The sequence below is a fragment of the Misgurnus anguillicaudatus genome, chromosome 15 (assembly GCF_027580225.2).
Source record: "Misgurnus anguillicaudatus chromosome 15, ASM2758022v2, whole genome shotgun sequence".
Classification (NCBI taxonomy): Eukaryota; Metazoa; Chordata; class Actinopteri; order Cypriniformes; family Cobitidae; genus Misgurnus; species Misgurnus anguillicaudatus.
Genome location: NC_073351.2, coordinates 12,496,336 through 12,514,472, shown reverse-complemented (window position 1 = coordinate 12,514,472; position 18,137 = coordinate 12,496,336). Strand labels below are relative to the sequence as shown.

General features: G+C 36.8%; 1 long non-coding RNA gene across 1 annotated transcript; it reads left to right on the top strand.

The window, feature by feature from the left end:
- Nucleotides 1–3,682: 3,682 nt before the first annotated feature.
- LOC129438122 (uncharacterized) lies at nt 3,683–4,929 on the top strand. The gene is made up of 3 exons (XR_012357674.1): nt 3,683–3,717; nt 3,797–3,851; nt 4,450–4,929. It is a non-coding gene; the product is annotated as an uncharacterized lncRNA (long non-coding RNA).
- The last annotated feature ends 13,208 nt before the right edge of the window (nt 4,930–18,137 follow it).

Below are 18,137 nucleotides of genomic sequence, written 5' to 3'. Positions count from 1 at the left end.
ACCTATTACTGTATGCCAATTTTACAAGATGTCTTTGTGAAGGGCTCTGTGAATTTTCAGATCAAAATACCCCACAGATCATTTATTATAGCATGTCCAAAATGGGAGCAAAGAACATGCAATTCCTGTTTTAATGTGTGTACCTTTAAATGCAAATGAGCTACTTTTCCTCACTCCATTACCAAAAATAGACCGTGAGCACTTTCGATTCGAATATATCTGATACAGTCTGAAACAATAATATCTCACTATTGAGATATGGCAGACAGCATATGGTACAACTCATTGAGGGTGGAAAGTAACTATGCTAATGCAGGACTGTCAGTCAGTAGCTGTGGGCGGAGCTTCATCCGTGTGACATCACATTAACAAGAGAATTAAAACAGCACATCTAATGAGACTGCTTTGGTTTAATGGGGATTAAAAAATGAGTGGCTAAATTTTCATTGTTGTGTGGTTATGTTCAAACACACATTTGTGTCCAAAATTGGATTTTGCATAATAGGTGCCCTTTAAAACACACGCACAAAGAAGTAGTTTTGGACTCTATACTGACACCTGTTGCCATGGATGCATGAAGATTGTTTACTAATTGCTTTTGCTGCACAGGTTCATAGATATGTACACTAAATGTCGCCTTGACTAAGGCAGTTAATTTAAATGAATGCGTCAAATAGAGCTGCCATCTTGAAACAGGGGAGCCCCTCCTCTTTAAAGGAATTCTTCATCCAATTGAAATTTGAATATATTATTAAATTGTGTCACCTATGTAGTAGAACTGTGGAGTTATTTTAGAAATTGGTGCCTTCTAGGCCGAGAAAAGTCAGAAAATGTGTTTTTTTGCTCATGTGGATGACAAACACCAAGTCCCAGAATGCATTGCTTCGCTGCTCTACGAGGCCACTCCCTAGTCACGCCTACCGGTTCGAGACGGCAGGAGGGAGGGAGGGAGATTCAACTCGGCTAAATACAACTTTTACAGACACGTCTGCAACGATTTAGTTGATATATTATTATAAATACTACCTTTTCCACATTGAAATGATGATACGTTGCGTTGTAACGGGATGTTCAACCAAAACCGAGAAAGGACAAGCAGTAAGTTTTCATCATTTGCCGCGGTGTAAACAATGGCTGCGGGCTATCAACCACGCAAAGTTCAGAGAAGACAACGATGCGGTAAAATTGAAATACCTGAGGGTTTGCAGTCTCCATTTCAAGCTGGAAGATATCGAACCCAATGTACTCGGAATGAAGCGAAACACGCTAAAGGACACTGCGATTCCGTCTATATATGTACCTTCACAGACACGACGAACAGCCGGGGCCATCTGGCATCAAACGCATTCGTCTACGTTAGAGGTAAGACTTTTGCTAATACTCGTTTCTGATCACACAGTAGCCTTTACATAGTGATACAGTTGTAAGCAGTAAAGTTAGCAAAGTAACGCTAGATAGACAATAACATATAAGTTGGCTGTTCTCAACATAAAACAACTGTTAGCTACCGAGCTACTTCTAGAGTTTTACTTTACCACGCAAGCCTGTTGCTGTAAAGTTATTTGAGATAACTGCAGATACATTTGCGAGATGTACATTATTAATTCAATAATATTTATGCTTGCTACACGTACCATATTCTTATTCAGACTTTATTGATAAGGTGGTAGGGTGTTGATAAATTTAAAAACTACATGCAAAGTCAAACTTCTGCTGTTATTTTGGTGAAAGTAATGCAAAAGTATTGTTCTGCATTTACTCACAGGTTTCCGGAAGAAGATGCAGGAGAAGGGGAAAAAAGAAGGTAACACTTTATTTTACGACCCGCAAAGTACCGCGTAATTAAACCGAATTTACAGCGTACCTACTTGTAACAACAGGGTACCTCTACAGTACGTACTTGTAGGTATAAGGGAATAATATTTTAAGTTTGGTGTAATAAGGGGGTAAGAATATGAAGAATTATAAATTATTTATACTCTAAGTATTTTATAACAACAGGGTACCTATTGTAATATTACGTGGTAAGTATGACTTAGTCAAGTCTATGGGGAAATTATGTTTTATTTTTTTATTTTATTTTATTGTGAATTTTTCATATTGACTACTGAATGTTGTATACAGTCGATGTCTACAAGCCACATCGGCAAATAAATATAACAGCGCATCACTTTTATTTTAGTAGCCTATATTACTTGCTTTTAATAACAAACGTCCAGCTGATTTAATGTGGTTATCTTTTTTTAAGGTAAGTACAATAAAAATAGCAACTTATACCTGTTTACCAGGAAACTCTTACATTTGCGGACATATTTGAAGTGGTGCTTTGCTATTTATTTACTTTTATTTCAAATGACACAATAATGACCACAAAGCAGCACGCTATTTGTTTATTTTTAATAGGTGTTATCATTGGTAGAATTGAACTTTGCAACATGTGTAAACATAAGTATTTTAGCCAAATATAATTTATGCAATGGCAAACCAGAATGAAACAACAGCAGATATCAGCTCCCGCTAAAGCAAAAGACGACTACATGCGTAGGCTAGTGCGCAGGTGTAGAGCGCGGGGCCGTCTGCAGGAGGTTTGCTGGAACGCGATCCTGAGGTGAAATTTCTGTAAGAGGTTTTAAAAACTTTCTACCCTGTGAAGTACGGCTGCGAGTGATGTCAGCAGGATCCGCATGCTGGATAAGGTGACTGGTTTTGTTAATACATGACTCAAGCATTTCAAACAATGTAGAAAGTTGCCAGCTAACAGTAGCAGCAGGTTAGCTAGCACATAAGTTAGCCTAAAGTTATTAACTGGCTCAGAAAAGTTTCTGTCAAGGCACAGTGAAGAAACATTTACTGAAGGCTTTCATTTATGTTTTATATATGTAATGCAGAACAGCATTTGTGAGACGACATCAACTCATCATCCGAGTGGACAAGAACACCAACAGAGGAAGCCAAGCCGCAAAAACAACGAAAAATTATCATGACTTTTTATTTGAAATAAAATTTATGTGATAATAAAAATTAAGTGTTAAGTGTTGGCTTAATTATTGTGTTTTAAAGATGTTTTGAAATAAGTTGTTTTAAAATAAAAATAACAATATTCTGTATGTTTATGGTATTTACCCTATAACATTAATAACAAGAGGTGAACAAAGCACCACTTTAGTTTACAGCCCGCAAATATGAGAGTTACCTGGTACATACACAGCACAAGCGGGGAATAAGCACCACTTCAATTTACAGCCCGCAAATATAAGAGTTACCTCTTAACTCCTGTATACATATACAGATCAAAGAGGTACAAGTTGCTATTATTTTTATTGTGTGTTATATTTTATTTGCCGACGTGGGCTGTAGACATCAACTGTAGGCTATACAATACACTTCATCAGGCAAGTAGCATATGAAAAAAATATATATAACAAAAAAATTAATAGACCATATTACCCATAGACGTAAGTCATACATACCACGTAATATTACAATAGGTACCCTGTAGTTAAGAAATACTTAGAGAATAATTTTCCATATATTCTTACCCCCTTATTACCCCAAACTTAAAATATTGTTCCCTTATAACTACAAGTACGTACTGTAGAGGTACTCTGTTGGTACAAATAGGTACACTGTAAATTCGGTTTAATTACGCGGTACTTTGCGGGTCGTAAAATAAAGTGTTACCAAAAAGAACAATGAAATCCTCCTTGCATGGACCAGGTCAGTGTTGGTTTGTAATGTGGGAGACTTTACATTGGTTTGCAAGGTTCAAAGTTACTAATTGTATTATCTTTCATAGGTCTGTCATAAATCATATGTGGTTTTCCTGTGCAACCAGTAAGGGGGACGTCGAGGTAAGACATTTGATTCTGATTTGTTTCTTTGTTTAGGAAAAAAGATTTTTCTAGACTTATTGATAATAATCATATTTTCATGCAGGTACTGAAATGCCGGTGGAAGTCCATTCTACACCATATATTAAACATAATATTATATTACTACTCTTATAATGTTAGTTCCTGCTCTACAATGGTACCACACTGCCCATAGCTGTACATATCTTATCTATATGGTTCTTGCTGAATATGAATATTTATTGTGTTTTTCTTATAATATATTCTGTTTATACACTACATCAATATTATTTATACTACTATTAGGTTACTGCTACTAAATCGCACATATCTGTACATGTTGTTCATACATGCTTCATATTACAAATCCATATTTATTCTGCTCTTACAAGGTAACAGCTAATAAACTGCACACATTTATATTTTGTTTATATTACTCTAACCACCTTCTGTAAACAAACAGTATACTACTGTCTATACTGCACTATATTTTTTTTGCAGTTCTGGTTGGAAACAAATTACACTTTGTTTTTTTTGTACTTGTACTCTGCATAATGACAGTAACGTTGAATCTAATCTAATTTCCTACCCTTTACAGGAGAAGCACGGTTCAACCAAATGTTCTGCAAGAAATCCAAGCAGTGGGTCTTGAAGAAAAGCTTCATACCACACACCACACAGTTTGTAGACGAACTCATCCAGTAGGCCATTGACAAGACTCAATCCAAACATTGTGTTCAAAGTGCCAACCTCCTCACTTGCCCTGCCACAGCCTGCGCTGCCACCCAACATTGCACCAGTGCCTAAACCATCAAAGGAGGCTGCCACGACTTTTCAAAAGTCGCTTCTGAGACTGACACTTTCTAATAATAATAATAATCACCTCTTCCCCGAGTCCTATTGCTGTATCTAATCAGATTCTGCTGCCACCACTCTTTATATTTATATTATTATATACTGTGTGTATATATACACAATGTTTTTGTATATATTTTTGCTTTGTTTTTATTTTGTGCAGGACATTTTTAGATGTAAATTATGTCATTGTTTATTTTAATGTGTGCTTTTCACTGGTGACACAATATTTTTCCTTTGTGAATAATAGAAAATAAATATCTTCATCTAACTCTGTCTTTTGTACACCAAATTTATACATTAGACTTGTAGAGGCGCAATGATTACTGTTACTGTGATTTAGCTGTCATTACTTACTTTACAAAGTCATTTGGGTTAAAAATAAAGCCAAATATTATGTTTGTTACACAATTTAGACTTAAACTTTTAAAAAAAGGCAAGAATGCTTTCCTCAAATTGCAGTCACTCTAATGTAGCAGCAATAAGGACTATAACGCGAACCACAATCAATGTGAGTTTTAACTTTTTATTAAAAAACATAAACAATTCACACGTATAGCTCATCCAGAGCTTCATCCGTTTATTTATAGTCGCTATAATGTCCGTGAGGAGCTGGATATCTACGTCTGATGTCCTGGACAACGAACACAGGCAGGTAAAACAAGTTGATGTCCTTTCCCCAGTCTTTCGCCTTGCAAAACTCATTCCAAGAAATGACGATAGGATGTAAGTCGATTGTCTAAAAACAGCAAGCATGACGTTAGCAATGCAAGCTATTTTCACATACAATAGGCTAACATAGGTGTAAATATAACAACCATAGCTCAGCTGACGGACATGAAAAACAAAATACTCACTTTATACTCATGCCTCCGTTTCTCCTTGCGGGCTTCAAGAAGAAAATGCCATCGCTGAAATTCTCTTTCGGTGTCCATAGGCGCACAGCGAGAGCGCTCACACCACCAGACCGGCACCACCTCGGCTACAGCAGCCGCGGTGGCAGCCTCTTGTTCCTCGATCATCCGTAACTGTTCCTCGTTGTATTGCGGCTCGTACAGGTACCACGACCATCAGATTCGAGCAACAGCGAGGCGCACAGCGAGAGCACGTAAAACCACCAGACTGGCCCCACCTCGGCTACAGCAGCCGCGGTGGCAGCCTCTTGTTCCTCGATCATCCGTTCTGCTCCTCGTTGTATTGCGGCTCGTACAGGTAACCACGACCATCAGATTCGAGCAACAGGTCATCCTGAGCAACAAAATCCCCTTCTGCCATCCGTTTTCAAAACTACACTCTGCCGTCGTGGTTTGTTTACTCTGCTTTCTCCACAAAGCAAGATCCAGGCTAGCTTAGCTTAGAGAAGATTAAAGATGGCTGACTCTCGTTTTGATTCGGGCTTTTCCGAATGGACTCGCAGTCCAACCCCTATGGGCGGGGAAAAAAACATGCGGATGTAGCTCCTAATACTGGCTGTAGTCTTTGCCTCTGGCCAAAATCTCCTCCGATGACGCAAAAATCGTCATTTTGCGTCATCGGAGGACTTTTTTGCACAACCAGAATACAGATATCTCTCCTCTCACGGGGACATGAGGTAGGGAAACACGGTCATTCAGAAATACTGCCAGGTTTCTACTGAATGCTAAATTGGTGAAGTATTCCTTTAATGCATCAGAGTCAATGTAGGCAAATGTGTAACGGAAATAAAATCACCATAAATTGTCATGAATGTGATTTTCTAGGTTTTTTATTTTTCGTTCCAAAAGTCAGACATGTATTTAGCCTAACATCCATACGCAGCAAAAAAGTCCAGCATCGTCCATGAATTCAAAGTACAGGCGGAGATAGCAGCATTGCATAGCTATTTCCTTTGACAAGACCCCTGTTTCATGATGGTGATGGGTTTGACACATGCTTAGAACCCAAAGGCAACATCTAGTGTATATACCTATGGCACAGGTGAACCGTTATTTTATGGTATGGTTTGTTTTTCTCCATTCTAGTATTGAATCTGTATTCAGTCAATGACCAGAAATCTTGCTTTATCTGGTCACCTATCGCTTAACACCCTAAACAATTTTAGTTTCAGGAAAGTTAAATAAGAAAAAAAAATGAAAAATGTATAAAAGTTGGCTGAAGAGTCACTTCTATTCTGTCATCTAATATAAAGCAGCTGCTCTTTAATAAACTTGCAATAACTTTCCAAACAGAGCTGATGCTTGCATAAAAAGTAGTGTTTTAATGCATTTAGCCTTTTATGCAGCTCACCTCCCAAAGCTGGAAAAGTGTGACTTACTTCTACCTGTAGACTCGTGAAAGTTTTTTTTTTTTTTTTTTTTTGCAGTAATATTTTCCTCATTTTCCTCTTTTTGAAGGAGTCTTAGGGTCTGGTGCAGGAGCCAGGGGTCTATTAAAAATATATGAACCATGTAATTGCAGTGATCAGTTGGATAATCGTGTCCGGACGACGGCATGGTAAGAACAACTTATGTTTTTCTTTCAATAGTATTCATTTATATAAAATTCTGTGGTTAGTAATTTAAACATCATTGACGTTACGTGTAATTTTCAGGCCTTTGCAAAAATGTATGTACGTGCGTACTGTACATGGAGACATGCGTGCATCAGTGTGCATGTGCTTGTCTCCTGTCATCGGTTTTACACACAATGACTTTGTGTTTATGTTGGAGGTGGTCTAAACTTTTCGACATGTCTCTTTCTTCTGACCTGCACGTGCTAGAGCTTCAGTGTTAACATACCGCATTACAGGCTGTCACTCAAAAAACAACTAATCCCGCCCAATGACTCTCTCCTGACCCTGATCTGACCTCCAACACAACTGGAGTTCGAGGAAGCAGGTGCCTGCAGAAACGGCTCTGACATCCAACTCTGTCACAGCTTTCGATAAAAGTGAGAGTAAACTGTCCGTGATGGGATAGACCTCTCAACGCCTGCCACTCGTAAATCTGGGCTTCCTCTTTTTTCCTCTCCTGCTTGCTGGAAAATGTTTTGCAAAGGAACACGGCATGTTCGTTCATAACGTACAAAAATGAAAAAAATAAACACACTGACTGACGTTAATACCTTAAATTCTCCTCTCAAAGACTTGGCCATAGTGACGAGCATTTAAGATGAAAGGTCGGAGATCCAGTCTATCAACACAGGAAAGTAAGAGAAAGGGATTAGGCAAGGTGAGGAAAGGTTAGCCTATAGGTCGGAATCCACTATGAATAGAAGTTGAACACATTTTAACTGCATACCCATTCTGCATTTTTTTTTTCAGGATTTAGTAAAACATTTTTTCATTTAGGTAACAGTGGGATTGTGGCCATGAAATGTGAGCTGAACGCAATATGCAAAGAATAATTTCCCATTTTCTCTGTCTGACAGACTTTACCAGGTACAGTATTGCTCCAAATCTGCGATCCTTATGCTGCCAACGTTTTTGAGAACACCACACTCTGGATCTATGCTCAAGAATAATGTTGTTCTCCATCATTGATGAGAATTGATTCTGTAGATTGATAAACAAACACAAATTTTAAACAAAATTACTTTTGCTTTCCCTGTGATGCAATAACATAAAGTTAACTGCAGTTAAAATAAATTAAGATTATTATTATTATTATTATTACTATTATTATTATTATTATTGTTGTAAAAAATATGTTATGTAAATAATCATGTTCATGTAATGTAGCAGTCCAAAACATGATATGAAGAACAGGATCTAAGTGCAGATAGTGAAGTTTAATAAATCCAACAAACATAATCCATGAAATATGATGACTATACTAGAAAAATTAACAAATGTTTCAAATGACAGCACACCAATTCTGCAATAACCAACAAAGGAAAATGGCAACGTGAGGGCTTATATCGGAACAGGGGACCAATAGATGGGTTGCAAGTTTACAAACATTACAGGGTGCGCGCGCATCCAGGAGGCAGAAAGCCCGCTTGGTGAGCTGATCCGCTACTGCAACAACCTTAATTATTGAAGCTTTCTTTATTGTTTGTATATAAATAAAACTTGATTTTAGTTGAATCTGTTTTTCTGTCTTTATTTTTGCAGTGTTACTGTGATACATGTATGAATTATAATGTTAGGCTAGTAACGTAATAGTCGTATCTACTGGTATGTTAACATCAGGCACCCAGCACTGACTCTGTTGGTACTATTTTCAACGCAACAACTCCTTGGCATTTTGACTTACAGACACAGCTACTAGCATACAACACAATGCACGTCTCTTCTTTCTGCCTCTCGGTTGCGCGCGCAACCAGTTAATGACGTCGCCGTGCAACCTATCTATGAGAACATGACACATTTCACAGGGGAACCAATAGAAAACCATGACAGTGAACAATATCAAAATAAAAGACATGAACATGAGACAACATAGTACCTCAAAATAAAAGATATGGGCGATAAAACGATATCGATATGTAGGCTACCGTTGCAACACATTTATCGATAACAATAAGGGAAAAAAACGTTCGGTATAATGCATGTTAATGCATTGCTAAAACTGCATTGGACTACATTACATCTCCATTCCTAGATCTTAAACAGCCTATTACATGCCCTGCTTAAGGAGCGTGCCGCGTCTTACCAGCATCGGAACAATGTTGTGTGTAAGCTGCGCATACGTGTGGGCCAGGCAAACTTCTTTTAGTTTTATATGGAATGACTATTCAGCATTCACAAGTATAGTTAATTTTGACTGACATGACATAAGCAAATGATATAAAACAGCAGAGAATTGTATGAAAGCAATTGATGCATGTACAAAAGCATTTGCAATTTGTTGGAAGGAATGAGAAACTGCTACTATGACTACATGACTACATGACAACATGACAAACAATTTGACTGTCTTATCCATGACTTGTCATTCTGATGGCACTGACATGTCCATTGACACAGATATTTACTTTTGAGAGATAAACTAAGGATTTTGAGTAAGATAGTGGCTTTTGCAGGTTATCCATAGTGTTTTGCTATTTGTACAATTTTTTTTTGAGAAATGCACTTATCGTTTTGCAAATGTCGAGGATGATTCAAGAAATGTAGCAAAGTGACTGAGAAAAACTGTAAATAATGTATACGTTCACAGGATCTAAGTGCAGATAGTGAAGTTTAATAAATCCAATTACATAATCCATGGCATGAAACATGATGACTACTAGAAACATTAACAAATGTTTCAAATGACAGCACATCACTTCTACAATAACCAATAAGGGACAATGGCAACATGGGACAGGAGACCAATGAGAACATGACACATTACACAGGGGAACCAATAGAAAACCATGAGAGTGAACAATATCAAAATAAAAGACATGAACATGAGACAACATAGTATTTCAAAATAAAAGATATGATCATAAGACAACATAGATATATCGTACATATTTTACAAGTTGGCTAATTCGTATCAATTCATACGAAGTTATCATAAAAAATCGTACAATTCTCATGAAAAAACAACAACAATGAAACTGAACCCCTAACCCCAATGTCACAAGGGTCAAGGCATATCGTACCAAAACTTACATATGAATATATATGGATGGATGGATGGATGGATGGATGGATAATATGTTGGGTAAAATATGTACAAACGCAACAGTTGGGTTAAAATGAACCTATGTGGGGTGTTTAATATGTTTAGTTTAAGACCCCCCAACATTTTTAGAGCATATTGTCGCTGTCTGATCAAAACCACGTATGTCCATTTAGCAGATTTTGAGATTTTGCGATGGATTGAAAGTCCAGGTTAATTTCCGTATACAGTATGCTTCACATATCTAAATGGCCAATGAAAAGTTGTGAAATCATGTCATCTGATTTTCACATATATCCATTTGGTGTCAAAGCTGTCAATCACGGCGCGTATCTCCTGCCCGGTGGAAGCATCTCGCCGGTCTTGTGAAGTTTCATCTCAGCACTGGATAGCCGAATAAACATAGCCTGGTGAGACATTGACTTTCCTTCATCGAGGTAAACATATCCCCCTGACGCCAGACGTACGTCTAGGAGTGACAAAATTACGGTAGGACTGTGCAAACAAAGTATCTGTCTAGCATTACCATGTCAGTGTATTGATTCATTGTCCCTTCAAAGTTTGCAAGAGACATTTAATACATTGATAATTAATATTAAATAAACTAAGCGTATTTAATAAACTAAGACATATGCTATTTAATAAACTGAGCGTATTCATCTGTCAATAGGAAACGCGACTTGGCCATTCTAATTAATGATCGGAAGAAAGCGTATCGACCACCGTTACTGTAAAATATGCTCGTATGTCCATTTAAACTCAATTTTGGTCAAATGTGGATTATATCATTACACTTGCAAGAATATGGTTAAATGTATGCCGTACCTGTATGACAACGCTACATTCAACTGCTTTTGAAATACAGTGTTTTTTTTTCACTTCCTAAAAAGTAACTGTTTTGGACATATGTGAGTTTCATCGGGCAGCGACGATATGTGCAAATTAACTTGTCTATAATTTACCCAACTATTACTGACAGACATTTTTGCACCAAAACATCATGTGCAGAAGTGGCCCAACTGTTCAGTAAATTCACCCGTTGACTTTCTTCAGAGCTTGCAATTGTTTTCCAAACAGTTAAATCACTTCAGATTAAATAACACTGGGCTCCAAACCAGCTGCTCAGTGTTATTGTACATCATCCGTTATTGACTGTACATCATCCATTGTCCACACCAAAGTAATGAATCAATTCCTTGCTTTGCGAGACAGAATTTCAAATGTTTAACAGTTAGTCTGAATTTAAGCCTTACAGCCTGACTCTGTTCATGGACTTCTAAAGCATATCATTTCCATAAGACACATTCACTCTTGCGATGGCCTTTCAACAAATACGTAATTGCACAGCAATTTCCAAAGGCAGTTGATCCTGAATTACACAGCGTGCAGCGTGGCAGTCCTCTTCGCTCTCACTGAAGTTTTTTGTTGGCTCCGAAAGCAGCTTCTCTTTTGAATCCAAGTCGCAGTATAAATGTGAATTACAAGCCTTTTAGCAAATGTGTTTCATGAAGTGAATTAAGATTCATTCTTTACCATTAGAGGAAACAAACGCTTGAGGTCTGGCACAGAAGAGCATAACTCCCAGCAGAGGAAGAAAAGCAAGCCTATTAAAACAGTGTGAAACATGCATTTGTGTGCACAAAACCTGTATTTTCAATCGCAATTGACTTCCAGCATAAAGAATTTGCATGAAAGTGTGCTTTGGCTCAGCCATTGCTGAAGTCTTAGATCATGTTGAGAAAAAAAGGTGAAAGGAAAGTCCTGAACAGACCAGGCTGTGCTGTGCTGGTGGATTCTGGGAGATTTTGTGCGCAGCTGTGCCCAGTGATGACTTATAGCTTGACCAGCTGGGTGACAGTGACCGCTCTGCCCGGCTCTTCCATCCTCACTGTCCACCCGTCCTCATTACATACTCTTAATGGGGTGTTTGGGCACCACAACAGGGGGATCACATGTCCCTTGGACTCCACACTATCTGTGCCATGTCTGACTCATGTCTCTGCGGATGTCTCGGGGAGACGACAGGGGTTTGGGTGTTAGCGGTGGGGGACTGGAGCCGGTTATCTTTCTACATAGATCATGGGATTAGTCCCAGGGTTTACTCAAACTATTAACAAATATAGTTTGATTGCACTGTAAGTCACTTTATAGAGAAAAGCATCTGCCAGATGCATAACTGTAAAGGTACTTGTGGGCAGGGCACTGGTTTGAGGCAATGGCAAGACTATATAAGGGACAGGATGGCACTGGCCACTTAGATTGATGGCTGGCCCACCCAGTCAGAAGATATTCACAAAATATTTTTGTGGGAAAAGCTGAAGAAATCATGCATAAATGATTATAATTTCTTTAATGATAATCACTTTTAAAAACCCTTCATTCAAAAATAAATAACTATTTATATTAAAAGTTTATAATTTGCATGTGTGTCTAAACCTTGCAAAGTTAAAGGGACACTCCATCTTTTTAAAAAATATGCAAATTTTTCAGCTCCCCTAGAGTTAAACATATGATTTTTACGTTTTTGGAATCAATTCAACCGATCTCTGGGTCTGGCGGTACCACTTTTAGCATAGCTTAGCATAATCCATTAAATCCAATTAGACCATTAGCATCATGCTGAAAAATAAACAAAGTTTTGATATTTTTCCTGAATTTTTTAAACTGGACTCTTCTGTAGTTACATAATGTACTAAGACCGCCAGAAAATTAAAAGTTGTGATTTTCTAGGCAGATGTGGCTATGACTATATGCTCATTCTGTTTAACAATTAAGGACTTTGCTGCCGTACCATGACTGCAGCAGGGGCAATGATATTACGCAGTGCCCGATAAAAGTCCCCTGCTATTGAAAGTAACCGAGGGGACTATTTTGGGGCACATTGAATATCATTGTGCCTGCTGCACCTATGGAAGTCCTTGATTATTACGGCAGAATGAGAGTATAGTTCCTAGCCATATCGGCCTAGAAAATCGTAACTTTTAGTCTGTCTTTGTACACGATGTTACTACAGAAGAGTAATATCAAAACTCTTTGGTTTTTTGAACGCAATTCTAATGGTCTAATCGGATTTAATGGATTATGCTAAGCTATGCTAAAAGTGGTAGCGCCAGACCCGGAGTTCAGCCGAATGGATTCCAAAATGGTAAAAATCAAATGTCTAACTCTAGGGGAGCTGGAAAATTAGCACATTTTCTAAAAAAAAGTGGAGTGTCCCTTTAAAATTCAAGCCATTTTAAACAAATTGAGTGCAAGAGATTTCAGTGAGCTGTTTTCTGTGTGCACAGACACACACACACACTCAAATGAACACACAAGCGCACACACAAAGATGTGCATTTAAAAAAGAACGCAAACACAGAATCTTTATTCGCTTGACAGGACACATACACGCAAAATTATTGGCAAATATTCTCATTCAGTTATGTCTTAAAGTAAACGCAAACAGTTCAGAAAGAAATCAGATGTGCGTCAGTATACTGTAAGGATCCGTGCTTATTCGGTCTTAAAGTGGCAGTACCCTAAAAAAAAATCTGTTAATGTTTGTGTCATTATGTTAATCAAAACACTAATGTGGCTTTAAAAAGATAAATTATATTTAATTTATAGAATGAAGAAGACTAAGTGCTTTTTATTCATTTATTTATGTTCCTGAATAATAATTTTATACTTATTTGTAACGTTGTTCTTTTCCTTTTTTTATATATGCTTATAATTTCTTAATTTCTTCTTATTTTATTTTCCTTATTTCCCCTTTTTTGCTGATCCATGACTCAAAAAAAAAAAAGTTAGGGGATGTGTTTAACATCTACTATATTGTAAAATTATGTAATTTGAGAGTAGGCACTGAGGTAAACCCTATTTCACAGAGGTCTCAATTTAAAACTTCAGGCCTCGCCACTGGTTCGAGGAGATTTGAGGGGATTGGTTGTGATTCAGAGTAATGTGAGTGTATGAGGCAGTGAGTGTTTTATGTGTGTGTAGGAGGCAGCGCCATCTCGCAGATGCTGGACAGATTGTTGACCGGTATATGAGTTAGCGGGGGTGGATTGCTGAAGGGTAATTGCTATTGTAAATACATTTGCTGCGTATCTGAAATAACACCAGCCGGATGTCCCCATGGAACGACCATTTATGAATTAAGTTGTGACATGATAAAGACTGATTGGTTTTAGATGGTTTTAAATTCTTACATTCGGATTGAATGCGTTGATTCGATCTCATTAATATTCATTCGGATCTTGACATCTGTATGTCTCTGTCTGTTATTATGAGGTATTATTGCAACAGGTTGAAGCATGTGATTGTCTCTTGTTATGAATAGGACTGACATCTTTAGACATGATTCATTTACATTACATTTATGCATTTGGCAGACACATTTATGCATTCAAGGTATACAGTATGTGTTTCTCAACAGTTGAATTCATGGTCTTTGTGTCGCAAACAGTAAATATTTATACTTGCACCTGCTTTAAGGACCCACTGGTTAGGTTTAGCACAAACTTATGTTTTGTTAAGCAATTTTCTCTTTTACATATGCTTACACTTGTACAGTTTAGTCCTGAACATCATGCTGCATTCCACTTGTTCCCAAATGTTTTATAAACACTCCTTTGATGAATGTTCGGTACATAATGTACATAAAATGGGCAGAGTAACAGCATTGCTTTAAAAACATGTAATCATTGTGAAACATCTTCTTTCAGAGCGATAGAGGATGAATTACAGATACCGAGCAATGCATTTGCTGTTAGTTTATGTACATGCCCTTTATAATGACAGGTTGTCCTCCGTAGGTGAAGACAACTAGGGCCATTGTTCGTACAGTGAAAGGGTGGATCCTTTCTACTGGACAGGTTGTGGTTTCTGCTCTTGGTATGTGGAAATCGTCTCCCCTGTCACAACAAATATAAAGCAAGTACACGAATGTTAGCACAAGTTTTTTTTTTGCAATATGCTAATCCCTGAAGTACAAGCTACGCTGACAGGTGAGCGATGATACAAAGGTTGGTTAAGTGGTGGAGGTTATGAGGTATGGAGTGGGGTGCAGTGACGTCGCTTGGGTTATCGGACACCATTGACCTGATTGTGAACCTGGGGGCAAGGAGAAGGAAAATGATTGCCTCTTCAATTAGAGCGACGTACCCTCTGGATGTTTCTCTAACCTGACCGTACCACACAGCAGGTACCCAGAATGCAACAGGCCTGCCGTGACCTGCCATGATAGAAGAGATTTAACAGATGTCACTCCGGGTGACAGATAACTACGTGTTCATTATAAAGACACCAAGGTTTACAGATAGCTCATGAAAATATGACATGACGTTAACTGAAGTTCGAAAGGTATGAATTTGAAGAATTTGAATCAAATAAAAAATCATAGCCAAGAATTATGAGTTTGAGAGGTGTTACATTAACATTATATTACACTTGTTTTTTAGCAAATATCTCTATAAATACATAATGTATAGCTTGTAATGTCACTTTGTATAAATGCCAAATGTATAAATTTAAAATAGGCAGGGGTTGCTTATATACAGTAATAATGTAATGGGAAGCCAATGCTGATATTTTTACACAATGCGTAAATAAATAAAATGTAACAAACAAAAAACATTAGTATACTGCAGCCTTTTGGCGTTTGTGTGTTTATTATAAGAGGAAAAGGACAAATCGAAATACTATAGACCTGTTACTGTTGTACTGTTATAACTGTACTCTTGTAAGGTCGATGCAAACACAGTGTTGTCTACAGTATGAGTTGTGTTGTTACATGACCTGAAAAGTTAAAACACAATGATTTGTTGCTCTTTACTGATAGTTAGTGACACTTCAGTCATTGGCATTTCCTGTTTTGACAAATCTCAGCTATAATCCTCTTTTACTGCCTGGGGTTTAAAGATACCTTTGACCCTGACCCTTTGCTGCACACACACACACACACGTGCATAATGTTCATTCATGCATGAACACACTTGCAGCCAAGGATGCTTACCTTTGCTCTCATCAATGTGTGGTACAAACTAACAAAAATGCTCTTGACAGAAGAAACCTGTTTGAGCGGGTCACTGAAGTGCAGTACAACATGAAGAAAGTGTTCAGTTAAAAAGACAATTTTCATAATTGTGTGTCTTCGTTTTTAACTTGTTATGTAACGATTTATATAATTACACAGCGTTACAAATTATTATGCACATGCCATTTTTGTTTATATAGTCAATAAGTTTACACATTTTATTTTACCCTCAACAGTTATATGACAATGTGGATGTTATTATATTTAAATAAAATCAAAATGTCAAAAGATACTTTAATATTTTGAAAAATATGTAAAATATCCTGTTCCAAATTATTATGCAGAATTTACCAAATTTGTAATGATATAATAGATTAAAATAATCAAAAAACCGATATCTGTCGAATGTGCTGCATGGACAGATCATATTTTTATTATTTCAAAGAATTTAAGTATCTTTTGACATTTGTATTTCATTTAAATAGAATAACATCCACATTGTCATATATATGTTGATGCCTTGAGGCTCAAATAAAATGTGTAAACTGACTGTATTGGAAAAATAAACAAAAATGGCATGTAAATAATTTGGAACGCAGTGTATAGACGGTTTTTAGCAGTAACAACACAAACAACTTCCGTTAAACTCTGCGAAGAATAAATAACAACAAAGCTCTTTTAAAGTAGTTTATTTATATAACAAGCAAAATAAACAACACGTAGATTACATAGGAACCCAAAATTTGTTATTTTCGACGAGGTATTTCTTTAAGAGTTCAGTTTCAGCAACTAGCCGGAGGTAAAGTTCGGACCAGACGCTTATCGCATACAAACTTTTCTTAAGACAGGACAAACAATGACTGCAAATATATTTGTTTACTCAAACTGTAAAAGAGCAGCTATACATTTTATGCAGGAGTTTGCTAAGATAATAAGAAATGTGAATTGCTTTGCATACAAATAAAGTATGCTTATATGCATACATATATGGTTATATAGAAGTTGCATTTTATTTTGAAGAATGTTTGTGATTTGTTGAAATGTTTTGCAGCATAAATAAATCATGTGTTATTAATATATGGTTTTTGTTTTGCTGTTTGTTGACTTGTTTTTTATCATTATTTTCAATCTTTGACATCACCTTACTCAGTCCATATTAAAGATATCAAAGTTATATTTTCACAGAATATACTTTACATTATGTAGGCTGACTAAATCACCAAACAAATTATCTTAACTGGGTTTTTACAGGAATGGTCACAAATCTGTGCATCCATATATAAAATAATATAATATATTATATAATAATATATTTGCTTTATAAAATCTCTACAAAAAAGTTTTCCATGTCAATTCAACCTACTAAGTTTTGGTTGTGATAAGTTGACATAACTTATAAAAACAAGTTGAAATTGTTTAGCTTAATTTGTAAAGTTAAAGGAAAACACCACCGTTTTCAATATTTTACTATGTTCTTACCTGAACTTGATGATAAATTAATACATCCCTATCTTTTTTCAGTGCACTTTTGATCTTTGTACAGCGCCCATTCATTCCTTAGGATCCAAACAGGGATGAATTTAGAAGCCACCAAACACTTCCATGTTTTTCCTTTTTAAAGACTGTTACATGAGTAGTTACACGAGTAAGCATGGCACAAAATAAAACTTTTTTTGGAGCCATAGGAATGAATGGGGCTAGGCTAAATGCTAACACATTTAAGAAGCGCTGTACAAATATTAAAAGTGCGCCCATTGAAAAAAAATAGGTATGTATTAATTTATCTAAGTTGAGGTAAAAACATACAGTAGTAAAATATTGAAAAACAGTGGTGTTTTCCTT